Genomic DNA, 16,280 nt, shown 5'->3' with positions numbered 1-16,280 from the left:
TTACGCAGGGCCAGAGGGAGCTGATTCCACAATCTCGCAACTCTCACAACAAACGCCTTCTCACTAACTACAGACGAAAATCTTGGAAACAGCAATTGCGGATTTCGAGATGATCTACAAAACACAAACTTATTATACAAAGGAGAATTAACATTCCTCATAATTCTGTAATGACACAAAAGAAGGCGATATTCAACATATCTGTCAAATGACAGTCCAAGAAACTTAATAACATACTGTGTTACACGATCACTACGGCGCAACCCAAACACATATCTAACAATAGAGTTAACAAGTTTGCGTACGCGCAGAATTAGGGAAGCATTCGCCCCAGAGATGACTTCCAAACAATAGTTGACATGAGACATTAATAAAGATCTGGTAGCCATCATCCTAACACTAAGAGGCAAATGAGCTTGAAGACTATATAGCCTCCGCATCTGAAAACGCATACGAGACAGCAACGAATCAACATACGCCGAAAAATTAAGCTTGGTGTCAATGACTACACCTAAACATCTCATCTCATTCACAACATTAACCACAAAGGACCCAACACAGATGCACGGCGTAGGAACATAACGAGGACCATTAAACAGAACAGACAAATCAATTTACAGACAAACCATTAGAGGAGATCCACATAGAAAGCAATCTCAAAGTAGTGTTTGCCACATTTTCCAACTCAAAGAGATCTGCACTTCTAATGCACATACATGAAAACTTCACAACTGGAATTAGACACAGACCCCACAATGTCATTAATGAACATAATAAAAAGCAGAGGGCCAAGCACAGATCCTTGTGGGACACCACACCGCACAGCACAAACATCAGACTGAACACCCCTGTGCACAACAAACTGAGACCTTCCACTCAAATACGACGATATCAATCTACACGAAGAAGGAGAGAAACAAAACTTGTCTCTCAGCTTACAGAGCAGAAGCGTATGATCCACAGAATCAAAGGCCTTAGACAAATCAAGGCCAACAAGCAAACCAACATCAGAACTATTGAACACATCACGAATGAGATCAGTGAGGGCTAGAAGATGAACCGTGGTGCTAGAACCACGCCGAAACCCAAACTGGGAACTACTCAAATACTTATGGTCATCCAGAAAATCAACAATCGCATCCTTAATAACATGTTCAACCAATTTCGACATAGCCGGCAGAATGCTTATTGGTCGAAGATTCGTCTGATGATAAGAACTCCCCTTCTTCGGCACAGGCACCACACGAGCAACCTTCCACGCAAGTGGAAAGGTTGACGTCATAAAAATACAATTCACAAAATGCAGAAAGTGACTACAAATGTAAGGGAATACGCATTTGAAGAACTTAATAGGTATGCCATCAACACCTACAGCATTTGACTTAATATTCCGCAAAGCACGAAACAAATCATCCATGTACACACAGTCAAATCTAAAAGAATCAAAATCATTGGCCTCACTAACAACAAAATCACGAGATGAATCTAAATTACCAACACTACAAAAGTAATTATTAACAGCATTGACATCAATAAATGGGACATCACAACCATCATCAAGACAACCAAACGACTTTAACGACTTCCATATCTGCACACTACTCATGCGACCAAACATTTCCTCATAAAATTTCCTTCTTTCATTACGCATGACAGCCTTACAGCGGTTTCTATACATACAAAATATCTGCCTGTTGCGAACCGTAGGACGCCTACGCCACTCCAGATAAGCCTGATCCCTAACGTAACAGGCCGATTTTACCACATCCAACCCCAACCAAGCATCATTTTTTGGCCGAGAACAGCTGGTAGCAGTAGGTACAAAAGACAAAAAAATTTTGAAACAACAAATCAAACAAAGCCAACTGTTGGTCAACATCACTTGTAAGATACAGAGGACTAAAATCAAAATTGCAAACATAATCTTCCACACCCCGCCAGTCAGTCCTACGAAAATCCAGGAACTCAATAACCTTTTCTTCAGCAAGAACCGGGAGTTCAACCCCTCCCTTCGTTGATAAAAATCAATATTTTCATCAAGCTATTCGGAGCTGCTAAACATATAAGTTGACCCTTTAGAAAGTTTTTTTTGTTATTATTGTTTAATTTATTGAAGCTTTCATATATTTAATGAAAATAACAATAAGGTTTCATATCTTATATACTAATATTTTTTATATTTTTCATGCTTTAATTATTAATTATTGTTAATTTTTTTATGATATAGATGTGTTTTTTTTGTGGACTTGTGGATACAGATACATCCATGAATTTATTGAGTAGGTAGTTAAGATTAGTTTAGATACAGTTATATCTAAGTGAATCGCGGACTACAGAAATAGTCTTACGGATATAATGTTGCTTTGTTTAGATACAGTTATATCTAATCATCCCGCGGACTACAGTAATAGTCATATCGATTTCTTCACAGAAGCAGCTTCCAATTTAGCATACTACTACCTGTAGAAGTATAACAGCGGGCGACGTCCAATTGGGCAGACAAGAGCTGAAAATAATGACAGAGTAAAACAAAACAATAAACTATATGATAGAAAGAGTGTCACGTCTGCGCAGTCTATCGTGTCCTCCGAATAGTACGAGTTGGCGGGCCAAACTATTTGGGTGCTCGGATAGTTTGTTTAAGCACTTTCGGCAAAGCTTCTTTATTTCTTCTTCAACAGTAAGTATATTTAGGTTCTTGTGGATGTTTGCGTTCCTTATGTACAATGGTACACATGTAATAGATCGAAGAATATTAGATTGTCTTCTTTGTAGTTTAGTTACGTTAGAGGCACTAGCTGTGCCCAGAGCTGTATGTCATAAGTCCAAATTTGCTTTATTACAGTCTTATATAATAGGATTTTGTAATCTAATTTAATAGAAGAACGTATACCAATTAACCACTCAAGATTGGCCTTTTTTAGTTTAATTTGGGTGATTTTTGCATCGATGTGTTGCTTCCATGTAAGTCTTCGGTCCAGAGTATTAAAGATTTTTATCGTGGGGAAAGTTCACGTCTTAGTGCAAAAGTAACGTGTATACACTTGCTTGCATTTCCGATTTCTCCATTTTGTTAGCCAATTTTCGAGAAGATATACATGGTATTGTAGTTTTTCCGACGCAATCAGAGGATTCTTGTGTATGCTACTGAAAGCAGTATCATCAGCAAACGTTGAGGTTAGAGTTTCATTGGTTGTGGGCATATCGGCAGTAAATAACACACAGAATTGGTCCTAAGATACTACCCTGTGGGACGCCAGCCAATATTTTTCTCGAATTTGAAAGTACGTCTTTCGATTTAACAACAAACGTACGAAACGTTTATGAGCGTTTTTAGGTAGAGTTTCACAAATTTTGTATAGAATTCCAAGATGCCAGACTCTGTCAAACGCTTAGGAAATGTCTATAAATAACGCGGAGCAGTATTCCTTCCTTTCGAATGTCATTCTAATGTTTGTGACTATGCGGTGCACTTGCTCAATAGTACTTTGGTTCTTACGGAAGTCGAATTGGTGTTCGGGGATAATATTGCTACGTGTAATATGGGGAGTAGTAATGTTGTATCGAACAGCTTTGAGAGTATAGATAGAAGACTGATGGGTCTATACGATTTTACCTGCGTTGGATCTTTTCCACTTTTCGGAATCATTACTATTGATCTGATAGGTGTAATAATTCTTCTTCTCAGAATCCAGAGCACGAACTAGGTCCTTATAATGTGACTCAGTATAAGTTTGTATTTTCGTCTCTTGGAGATTTCCTCTCTTAAGAGATACCACGTGAAAATTAGGTTTACCTAATATTTGGGAGAGTTTGTTCACCAGATTGTTTGTAGTTTCTTCGCGAATATTAAAGACGAATTGTATGAATTATGCTTTTTTCGATACCCTGACTTTGTCAATTCAATCATGTGCTATGTATTTGATAGGCAATGACAGCCAACAACATCCCCCATTTTGATTCATGTGTGCCATTGTCTAAGGTTCGATCGTGGCATGGCTGACTCGAATATTTGCATGGTGTTTTCCATAAATGCAGGGTGTCGACGATGACATTGAACCGTGTCATCGTCAAATTGTGTGTCATTTGTGTACGTGTGATTAAATTGAGAGAGTGTGTGTGTGTGTTACTTTCGACGATGAGGATGTGTTTTTGTGTGTGCTGTAATTTTGAAGTAACAAACACAGCGTAAATATAAAATTGAATACCAAACCAATAATTAAAAAATATTCTTATTATTATTAGATGAGGGCAGATATGACTCTCATTCAATAACAAATAGAAAGCACATGATTAACAGAATATGCACAGACATCAACAAATGAATAGAAAAAATGGAAAATATACTGGACAATCGCAAATTATTGTCTACGTGAATTAATGTAGCACTCATTTTCATTTACACCTCAGTACTAGAGGCAAAAATGTATGAAATTATGATCCAAATAAGAAAAACCAAACCGTGTATTTATTAAGAAAAATTGTCAGGTGATTATTGTTTTTTAATAAGGATTGACATTTTGGATTGTTTCGTCAATAACCACGAAATGTGAAAATTTTGGGTGAACCAATTGGAAGTACCTGAAATGTGTTAGTAATCCCAAGAAATACTTTATTACAAAAAAATGTATTTTTTTATATATCAAAAAAAAAAAAACAGGTAGCGATTGCGCTTTGCTTTCATCACGTATGTGTCTCTTTCTTTGGCAATTGTTTCATAATTGTTGTTGGTTTCTTGATAGAACATTTTTGTATGACATCCTATTATACATCCCCTTTTATTGGTCATTACATGTTATGACGATGGGTTGGAGTGTGACCGACATGACGAGCATTTAGTTGGATGTCACGTACTGTTATGTGTTTGATCAAACAGGACACAATATGACAAGCGTTTACTCTCCATTGCAAAAATAGAGAAAATTGTCACATTTGCAGCCCTTTAGCGAAGATATAGTGGGGGAGGTTTTTGGGATCTAACCGGTTGTATCATTTCATCAGTCTTGCTATTCGAGCCGAGAATTGAGAATCTGTTGTTGCTGTCATTGTTTATAGACTTTTGGGTTTTAGCATTTGGTTCCTTGGTTGGAGTTCTAGAACTAGCCTTTCGCTTTGTTACTAAGATATGTCGGTCTATGTCTGGAGGAACTTTGTTTTGCTTCTTGTTTTTTCAAAGAGACGCATGCTTACTTGAAGCGATAGTTTCTTGATGTATCGTGTAATAGCACCTTTATAGAATTTATTTTGGGCGTGTTTACATTGTTTTGTTTATATGACTATTTCTCTTGTTTCGTTGGGAGCAAGGTAGATGTACTAGGTAATCGCATCAGCCCAGCTGACGGCACCATTAAATGTCAAAACAAATTGTTGTAATGAAGAATTCGCCCTAAATGAATGCAACAACAAATTTGTTTATGTTGTCTTCTCTAAAAAATTTCAAATAATTTAAGAGCAAGTTTAGAGTGAAACCAGTAAAAAAATTAAAAGAAAATGAAGGAAGGAGGTTAGAATGGAGTGCAGCTTTAAGAATTAAGTTAGCCTCAATATCTAAGATTCCCAAAGCACGTCACGGGAAGTAGTGCAAGAATTCGACTCTTGTCGTTTGCAGTTCCGGAAAACTTTCGGTTTAAACCAGTAAAATATAGTCATTATAAGTTTCTTGGTTTAAAAATATCGCAATACTACAATTAATACTTATTTTACTCTTATTTGTTTTACAATAAAAACTTTTATTGCGACGTTCATTTACGACGAGAGGCACACAAAATAAAATGTAAACAAACACCTCGTTTCTGATTGGTTGAAAAAATTTGCCGCGACCTTTAAATGTCATGGCGAATCTATGTTTTTCGCCTTAGATGCCAATTTTGACATTTGAGGGGACCACAAAGGTTGCTTTGTTGTAGCAATTCGCCGATGCGGTTACCTGTTAGATCTACCTTGGTTGGGAGCATGGCCCAATTATAAGGTCGACAAGTAAGACCAGCTGATACCTATATTTTCTGTCAACATAATTTGAATTCGCCTGACAACTATAAAAGATGTCAATAATTAATTGTCCGTAATTTTTATCAGTTTATTTTGTCAAATTTTAAAAACAAATAGAAAGGTATTTGCAAGATATGCAAAATAAAAAAAACTCTAAAAAGGCAATAATTTTTTTCTCTGTTCCCAGAGATGAAAACGCGAGAGAAAAGTGGAGTCAAATGTGCCAAATCAAATTTGCAGTTATATCAAAAGTTTGCATAGACCATTTTAATAAGGCATATGTGATGCAGTCGGTCAATGGCTATGCCAGAGCTAGGACCACAACAATTGAACCTTATCCGAACAGCTACGGAGTTGGTACACCAATCATGTCTCTGCATTTCATGATGTAGCGATATCCGTCTGTATGACGATAAAAAAGAGAACACCTATTCCGTGAAAAAAATTGACAGGAAATAAAAATAAAACAAATTTAAAAACAAAAATAATCCAGTCTGTCCATTTGCAATCGCAAAGTTCTTGTTGGCCAATAATTTGATATAAATATGTTAAAACTCATGACAATATCAAATATGACAAGAATATAGACAACTTTTATACCAAATTTCGAACAATTTCTTAAATGAGCTTTGAGTTTGGCTGTAAATAAAAAACAGCTCAGTACAAAATCTTAGCTTTCTGGCACAAGTCATGGCTAAATCATGATGAAGCTGCATTCAGATCTTCTAAGGCTACTTCTGGTATGGCAAACATGCAAAAATATCAAGAGATATCTCTAAATCCTCGTTGTTTTTATTTATTTTATTACATTGCACAGAAACATTGTCAAACTTGACAAAACAGAAATTCGCTGCAATGTTATTCTGTCGAGGCGAAATACTTTTTTTGCCCTAAGAAACAAGATTTGACAATACATGTAAGTGAAGAGTTGTATTTTTTGCGGCAAATTGTTGTCATGAAAAACACTCGGCGATGCCGATTTAGAACGGCTTTAAGGTTTAGCTGTACAATGAAGAATTCGCCCTAATGAATGCAACAACAAATTTGTTTATGTTGTCTTCCCCAAAAGTACCTTTTTATAATATTTCAAATAATTTAAGAGCAAGTTTAGAGTAAAATCAGTAAAAAAAAAATTAAAAGAAAATGAAGGAAGGAGGTTAGAATGGAGTGCAGAATAAAGTTAGCCTCAACATCTAAGATTTCCAAAGCACATCACGGGAAGTAGTGCAAGAATTCGACTCTTGCCATTTGCAGTTCCGGAAAACTTTCGGTTTAAACCGGTAAAATATAGTTATTATAAGTTTCTTGGTTTAAAAAATATCGCAATTAATACTTATTTCACACTTATTTGTTTTACAATAAAAACTTTTATTGCAACGTTCATTTACGACGAGAGGCACACAAAATAAAATGTAAGCAAACACCTCGTTTCTGATTTGCCGCAACCTGTAAATGTCATGGCGAATCTATGTTTTTCGCCTTAGATGCCAATTTTGACATTTGAGGGTACCACAAAAGTTGCTTTGTTGTAGCAATTCGCCGATGCGGTTACCTGTTAGAACTACCTTGATACCAGCTTTCGTGGCGTTTTAGTGCGGTTGAGCTGAAATCTGTCGAAGTCAACTTAAGATATACGTTTTGCCCGTTCTCACTTACATTTCTCCCTTCCGTATGAGAGAGTGACATGCACTTGTTGTGGTTAACACTATAACAAACCGATTTATGTGCTTGGGGAAAAAGAGGATAAAGTAGAAAAAACTATTTTGCAAAAATTCTTAATAAAAAGGATTTTTTAGCAGGTTTTTTTTTAGATTCTATTTCCTGAGTTTATTTAATACAATGCAGTTTGCTTTTATATTATTTATTTTGCTTTACTTATGAAAAGACACCTTTCATTAGCAACGAAAAATAATACCGATTACTACAGGCTGACATACAGGCATATGCAAATAGTATTAGAATTTTACACTGATCAAAAACTCATATCCTGTGTTATGTCCTGAAGGTTTATTTCTATGAATTACAAACAGAATGATAAACATCACATCTTTTTTTTCCTAATCTTGACTAACAACGTACATGTCATTTCATAGAAATCAGGCGATATGAATATGTCTACTAATTTAGAAGGACAATTAATTGGCGGTCAATATGAAATGAATTCCTACTCCTAACATGTGAATTCTAATACAAATTTTGTCAAATAAAATTGAATCAAAAAGATAAATCTTAACAGTTGTAGTTTTTACAATTTCGGAAATATTTGTTTCAAATATGTAGGAAGTTTTATTTATATACACCAATATTTCTAACGATGTATTCATAAAAATATCCGGCAGCACCTTCCTCATCGACCGCTCGAATAAAAATAAATATTCTACCAAAACATTTTGACAGGAAATTCAAAACAATTTATTTTTCATTTGACAATTTATATTTTGCATTGATTTTCATCCTATGAGTTACCATTTCAATGATATTGCGATTCTAATAGACACGCCCTACACAATGGATATGTGCGATAAAATTTCTATTACAAATTACTTAATATTAATGTAAAAGTTTTTACTACGATATCCGATTGTCCCTTTATGATAACTTGTAGATTCTGGAACAGAGGAATGTAAACAAAAACTAGCAAGAAATCAGCTGTTTCCAGCAACGAATGCTTTCAACTTGATGAGAATTGGCGGGCAATTGGAATCATGGTTGCAATTTTTCATTAACAATTATTTATTTAATGGTGTAATACAATGCTTATTATGTGCAAAATAATAAAAATAAGTAACTTATTGCCTGAAATTTGTCAACATTTTTGCATCAGCCATAATACAGCTGTTTTTTCAATTAACTGGGCTGGTTTTTACTGAGTACATTTTTCCAAACTGTCAGAAAGACAAATGTCAAAATTGCTCTTTAACCGCAAGAATATTCATTGTATGTTCTGGAACAGATCAGTTATTTGATAACCAATTAAAGTCCAATAAATGATTTTCATACTGGGCTAATGTGAGTTTAAAAATTCTTCCTGAGAAAATTTACGCAATAAGAACTATAATCGGTCCTATTACGGTTGTCGTCGTCGCAAAATGAAGTCGAGTTGACAATAATGATATTAGGGTTGTCGATAGCGACAAATGATTGCTATTATATATAATAATTTGAAATGTTGGTTTCCGAGTTGGAAAAAAACCATGATTGGCAAAGGGGTTTACCAAAGGTCACGTTCCAGCTAATTTTAAATCAGATTGGGAATCCATTGCTACAAAATTAAATGTAAACGGGCCCCTGATTAGAGACTCCGATGGCTGGCAAAAAGTATGTTAAAATTAAAATTATTTCTGCATGTTTTTATTAGTTTTCTAAAATTCTTTTAAGTTCGGAAAAATTTAAAATTGAAAACAAAAAAAAAATTGTGCAGAATAAGGGTGAAACCAGCAGCACTGAAGGTGAGCAAATGACTTTATCGCATTGAGAGGAGTCTGTCGCGATTGTAATGCAGTTTCAAAAGTTACTGAATCCACCAGAAATAGAAAATACGGAAAATAAGTGTAACAGACGTTATAGTCCATGAAAATGAGTAAATGGACAATACCGATGACAAGACTGATGTAACTACTATTGCAGCTTCTCGATCGCCCCGAAAAAACAATGGTAACCAGTAAAGAAAGTCTTAAAGTAGGGCGGGGCTGACTTTATGATACCCTACACCACTTTCCTAATTTAGTAGAGCTCCGCATAACAATTAAAAGTTTTTATGGGAAAATTCAATCATATACACTATGATTATAATTATAATTTATAGTTCAAAGGACTAAATATGCCGAATAATTTGTATCTTTTAAATTCGGACTTGTATTGCCCATTTGGTGCACAATTAATTTGAAATCGGATAAAGATATATATGGGAGCTACATCCAAATCTGAACCGATCTCGATAAAATTTGGCAAAGATATTTCTGAGCTGTATTTGATATATCGTTGTTACGGAGTGCATATTACGGCTGTGTGTAACAAATATAACAAATCGGATGAACAGTATATATGGGAGCTATATCTGAACCTATCTTCACCAAATTTGACATACTAACTTCTAGACTCAATTCGGTCGTATGTGCCAAATTCCATCCCATTTGGACAAATATTAGGCGTAAAATGTAAATCGAATGAAATTATATATGGGTGCTATATCCAAATCTTAACCGATCTCGATAAAATTTAGCAAATGTATTTTTGAGCTGTATTTTATATATTTCTCCAAATATTTTTGTTACAGAGTGCATATTACGGCTGCGGAGGACAAAAACAACAAATCGAATGAACATCACGTATGGGAGCTATAGCTATATCTGAACGATTTCGATTCGATTTCGATTTCAAATTTGGCATACTTATTTTCAGGCCCAATTTGGCCTATGTTGAAAATTCCATACTATTCGGGCTGATATTACACGTTTGATGTACAATAAAAGGCAAATCGGACGAAGATATATATGGGCGCTATATTTAAACGCATATATGTAACGCATTTCAAATTGAGGAAGAAACTAGTTCATAACAAGGCATAATGTCGTGCTACAGGTGGAGGGCCCTTCAAGCAGTTCATTTTAAGCGACACGGAGGAAGCAGCATCACGCTTGTTACAATTAGAGACAATTGTAAATGCAGGGAACCAAGCAATTGCAATTCAACAGCGTCCAACACTTGGTGAACTGGAGACTGAGGAGGAACTGTTTGAAGGGTTTGAAGTTAGTGAAGACAAAGAAAACCACAATGCACACTGACTCCTCCAAGCGTAAACAGACTAGACTGAAATATGCAACAGAAGCAGGTTGTGGTCATCCAGGATGTCTGTACGCTTCCCTCTGTAAGCACAAATAACCCGCATTATTTTTCGCCTCACGTTTAAATCATTTTGAATATATTCATTTTCATCCTCAGCTAAAAAATTTCCAGGACATAACATGTTTCCATATTTATTTAAACAAATAATAAACCATTTCAACTGACGCTTTTATTTCTTTTATTAAATGTTTATTATTCCAGAGCATCCTGCTTTTTTATATCTATTACGAAAAAGACGTAGTCGAAAATTGTACATAATACCAAAAAATTCTAGTTACGACAACGTTTACGACACTTGAACGCCTACGACATCGCCAACCATAATAAGGGTGATTGTGTCGATGCGACTACCTGCGTTCTTCTACCATGGTTTTAGCCCATAGTACAATTACAAGGTAACCCTATCAGGTAGATTAAATCGAGACAAGTAAAAAAGCAGTAAGTTCGGCCGGGCCGAACTTTGAATACCCTCCACCATTTGGAACGAATTAGAAAATTTTCAAAAAAAAAAAAAAAAAATAAAATCCATTAAAAATTATTTTAAAATCTTTAAAATATCTAATATAAGAAGGTGCCGATATGTGGGGATATACGATATTGTGGACCTATAAAGACAAATCTATTTTGCGTGTAAAGTACTCACAAGGAACTCCTTGTGTGGATTTTCAAAATACCGAATATCGCGAGGTATCGTTATATGGGAGCCATACGTTATCGTTAACCTATATAGAGAATCCTCTGTCGGGGGGTAAAGTGCTCACAAAGAACCCCTTGTGACCATTCCGTTGAAAAATATGGCTAAAAACATCAAAATACCGAATATCGTGGGTACCGTTATATGGGGGATATACGATATCGTGGACCTGTATAGACAATTCTCTCTCAGGGGGTAAAGTACTCACAAGGAACTACTTGTGTGGATTTTAAGACAATTCCATTGAAAAATGTGGCTAACATCATCAAAATACCGAATATCGGGGGTACAGTTATATGGGGGATATACGACATCGTAGACCTATATAGACAATTCTTTTTGAAGAAGTAAAATGTTCACAAGGGACTCCTTTTGTGGAATTTCAGACAATTCCATTGAAAAATGTGGCTAAAATCATCAAAATACCGAATACCGTGGGGGTACCGTTATATGGGGGCTATACGATATCGTGGATCTATATAGATAATTCTCTGCCGAGGTATAAAGTACCCACAAGGAACTCCTTGTGTAGATTTTCAGACAATTCCGATGAAAAATGTGGGTCAAATCATAAAATACCGAATATCGGGAGGTACCGTTATATGGGGGATATACGATATCGTGGACCTGTATAGACAATTCACTCTCAGGGGGTGAAGTACTCACAAGGAACAACTTGTGTTGATTTTAAGACAATTCCATTGAAAAGCGTGGCTAACATCATCAAAATACCGAATATCGGGGGTTACAGTTATATGGGGGATATACGATATCGTGGACCTATAATTCTTTTTGAGGAGGTAAAATGCCCACAAGGGACTCCTTTTGTGGATTTTAAGACAATTCCATTGAAAAATGTGGCTAACATCATCAAAATACCGAATATCGGGGGTACCGTTATATGGGGGCTATACGATATCGTGGACCGATATAGCCCATCTTCGAACTTGACCTGCCTGCAGACAAAAGAGAGATCTGTGCAAAATTTTAGCTTCCTATCTTAATTCGTTTAGACTGTAGCGTGCTTACAACAGACGGACGGACAGGGCTAAATCGTCTTAGAATTTTACGCTGATCAAGAATATATATACTTTGTTGGGTCTAAAATGATTATTTCGATGAGTTACAAACTCCATACCTTTTTTGGTGGAGGGTATAAAAATCGGCGTAAGTCAGCCTTTTTACGACCTATGAAATCAGAGCACGGATAATGTTAAAAAATTTGCATGAATCTGCAGCTGCTACTGAAACGTCAGTAATTGAAATATGAAATATTTATTTAGTGGCTTACCTAAAATTAACCTTAGTTGACATTATTTCAAGTTATAAAAAACGAACTCCCATACGTCTTCATAAAACTATTTACAATATGCAGGTTGAATCTTTTATATAAATAATCGGAATGTAATGTAATATAATTTTATTGGGAATTCTAGGCTTGTGTAGGAATCTGTACAGTTTCATAAAAACATAATTGGAAATGTCCATGACACAATCACAGTAGACAGAATAAAGCTACCCTCTAAATACATTTTTTGGTGTCCCTATTATGTCAAAACATATACATAGTTTTGATATGAGTGTATTGTTTTGAATAAAAATATAAATTAATTTCAAGTTACTTCTAATATATATAACAGAAATTCATATTTTGTACGTTAACATGAAACAAAATGCCCTCAATACAACAATTTTTTTAAAAAAATGTTAAATAAACAAAAGCAGTTGTTGATTATTCAAATAGTCTATTTGACATAATAAGGCTCCAGTACAGAGTTGCATTTTCTTAGTTTACTTGAAGTTCAGCAACCTTTCTTATTGAGCCATGAACATGTCTACACCAAAGCTTTACTCAATTTAGATGTGACTCCCCAATGAAATTGTTAACCGTTGCAATATTTGTTAAATCCTAAATTAGCCACACGGAACAGCCATGAAATACTTTAACTTGTCACAAAAATCGCATCGAAATGGGTTAAAATTAAAATTATTTTTGTATGTTTTTATACCCTCCACCATACTATGGAGGGTATATTAACTTTGTCATTCCGTTTGTAACTCCTCGAAATACTCATGTCAGACCCAACAAAGTATATATATTCTTGATCAGCGTAAAATTCTAAGTCGATTTAGCGGTGTCCGTTTGTCCGTCTGTCTGTCTGTCTGTTGTAATCACGCTATCTTTCGAATGAATTGAGATAGATGGCTAAAATTTTGCACACATGTTTATTTTTCCAGTAGGTAGGTTAAGTTCGTAAATGGGCCATGTAGGTCCACGTTTTCATATAGCCGCCATATAACGGTACCTCCCTATATTCGGTATTTTGATGATTTTAGCGACATTATTCACCGGAATTGTTTCAAATTTGGTATTTGAAGTTCAAAATGGATACTACATCCTAAGACAGAAAATTGTCTGTGCAGGTCCACGTCTTTGTATAGCCCCCATATAACAGTACCTCCCGATATTCGGTATTTTGATTATTTTAACGACATTATTCACGGGAATTGTTTCAAATTTGGTACTTGAAGTTCAAAATGAATACTACACCCTAAGACAGAAAATTGTCTGTAAAGGTCCACGTCTTCGTATAGCCCCCATATAACGGTACCTCACTATATTCAGTATTTTGATGATTTTAGCGACATCATTCACCGGAATTGTTTCGTATAGGCCCCATATATCAGTACCTCCCTATATTCGGTATTTTTATGATTTTAGGTACAATAACCACCGAAATTGTTTGAGATGTGGTATTTGAAGTTCGTAATGGATGCTACAGCCTGTGACAGAAAATTGTCTATGCTGGTCCAGGTCTCCACACACACACACACAGCTCCAATTAAACGGCACCTCCTTATATACGATATTTTGATGATTTTAGCTACATTATTCACCGTTTATTTTAAGTTTCGAATTTGAATATGGTAATGGCTTATGACAAACAATGCCTATGTCCACGTCCACGTCGTATAGACCCCAATATAACGGCTATATTCGGTATTTTTAAAATTTTAACAGAATTTTTTAAGAATTTTATTTTTTGAAAATTTCCAAATTCGTTGCAAATGGTGGAGGGTATTAAAAGTTCGGCCCGGCCGAACTTACTGCTTTTTAACTTGTTATTAGTTAGTTTTCTAAAGTTCTCCTAGGTTTAGAAAGATTTAAAAAATTACCCTTAACTACAGATGACCGGTTTTTTTAACGGTAAGCGTTTACAATTTTTCAATTTCGGGGATAACTGAATATATTTTGCTTTAAAAAAACTTGTGTGGTTTTATTAAAATAAATAGTTTTAATACTTTTTCAAGATCTTGATATACAAGAAATATATAACAGATATATATTAAACAAATTTTTCAATTGTTTTACAGAAATTTTATGTATTTTAAATTACCGGTGGTCTGTACTAAAGTTCGCATAATTTGACGTCTGGTAAGGGTTAAAAAAAATTTGTGCACAATAAAGTGAAACCAGCAGCCCTGGAGGTGGTATTTTTAAGCAAATGACTTTGTCGCTTTGGGAGGAATCCTTCGCGAATGTAATTCAGTTTAAAAAGTTACTGAATCCACCAGGTCGTGCACTTGGAGTAAAAAATACGGAAAACATAATTATAACAGACGTTATGGATCATGAAAATGAACCAGTGCACAATGCTGATAACGAGACTGGCTTAACTACTATCCAAGCTTCTCGATCGCCCAGAAAAAACAATGATAAAAAGTCATCAAGAAAAGAAGAAACTATTGAATTCTTGAAAGAGCAGTATAAACTTTTGGAACAATACAATCAAGAGTCAGGCAGTGCGAATATGTTTGTTTGCTGCCTTGGCACTCGCCGCTGCACTAATACATTCTCCACTTCATCCTCACTTGAACTTAAGATATGAAACGCATTTAAAATATCAATTTTTTCACTATATTTTTTTTACAGAAACCACAACCGTAATTGGTCCGAATTATTTAAATAAAAAGATTAAAAATTTAAATTTAATTGTGTATTTGTCATTAAGACAAAATTTTTATTACTTAAAAGTATTTTTAGAGTGTCACAAGTTTCCATAAAAATACAATTTCCCCTGCAAAAACAAAGGTGGTTTCAAATCGAAAAAATGTAAATGCAAAAGTAAACTGTTTATAGAAGAAAACAAAATCTATGTCTTATAACTCAAGAATCGCTGGTCTGATTCTAACGATTCAGACAAATTCGGGATTGTCTATTGGCAGAAAAGGATGAAATCCAAAAAAAAAAAAAATCGCGTAAAATGTGAATTTGGAACATTTTCAATTTGACTTTTAAAATGTACATTTACAGGTTTTTTTGCATTTTTTATACCCTCCACCAAAAAAGGTATGGAGGGTATATTAAGTTTGTCATTCCGTTTGTAACTCATCGAAATAATCATTTTAGACCCAACAAAGTATATATATTCTTGATCAGCGTAAAATTCTAAGAAAATCCACACAAGGAGTTCCTTGTGAGTACTTTATACCTCGGCAGAGAATTATCTAAGTAGGTCCACAATATCGTATAGCCCCCATATAACGGTACCCCCCGATATTCGGTATTTTGATGATTTTACCCACATTTTTCAACGGAATCGTCTGAAAATCCACACAAAGAGTTCCTTGTGGGTACTTTATACCTCGGCAGAGAATTATCTATATAGGTCCACAATATCGTATAGCCCCCATATAACGGTACCCCCCGATATTCGGTATTTTGATGATTTTACCCACATTTTTCAACGGA

General features: G+C 35.0%; 1 long non-coding RNA gene across 1 annotated transcript; it reads left to right on the top strand.

The window, feature by feature from the left end:
- The first annotated feature begins 4,172 nt into the window (after positions 1-4,172).
- On the top strand, positions 4,173-6,476 carry LOC109614284 (uncharacterized). The gene is made up of 2 exons (XR_002195483.2): positions 4,173-6,109; positions 6,176-6,476. It is a non-coding gene; the product is annotated as an uncharacterized LOC109614284 (long non-coding RNA).
- The last annotated feature ends 9,804 nt before the right edge of the window (positions 6,477-16,280 follow it).

This window comes from Musca domestica, unplaced genomic scaffold (genome assembly GCF_030504385.1).
Source record: "Musca domestica strain aabys unplaced genomic scaffold, Musca_domestica.polishedcontigs.V.1.1 5, whole genome shotgun sequence".
NCBI lineage: Eukaryota > Metazoa > Arthropoda > Insecta > Diptera > Muscidae > Musca > Musca domestica.
This window is presented reverse-complemented; position numbering and strand designations above follow the sequence as displayed.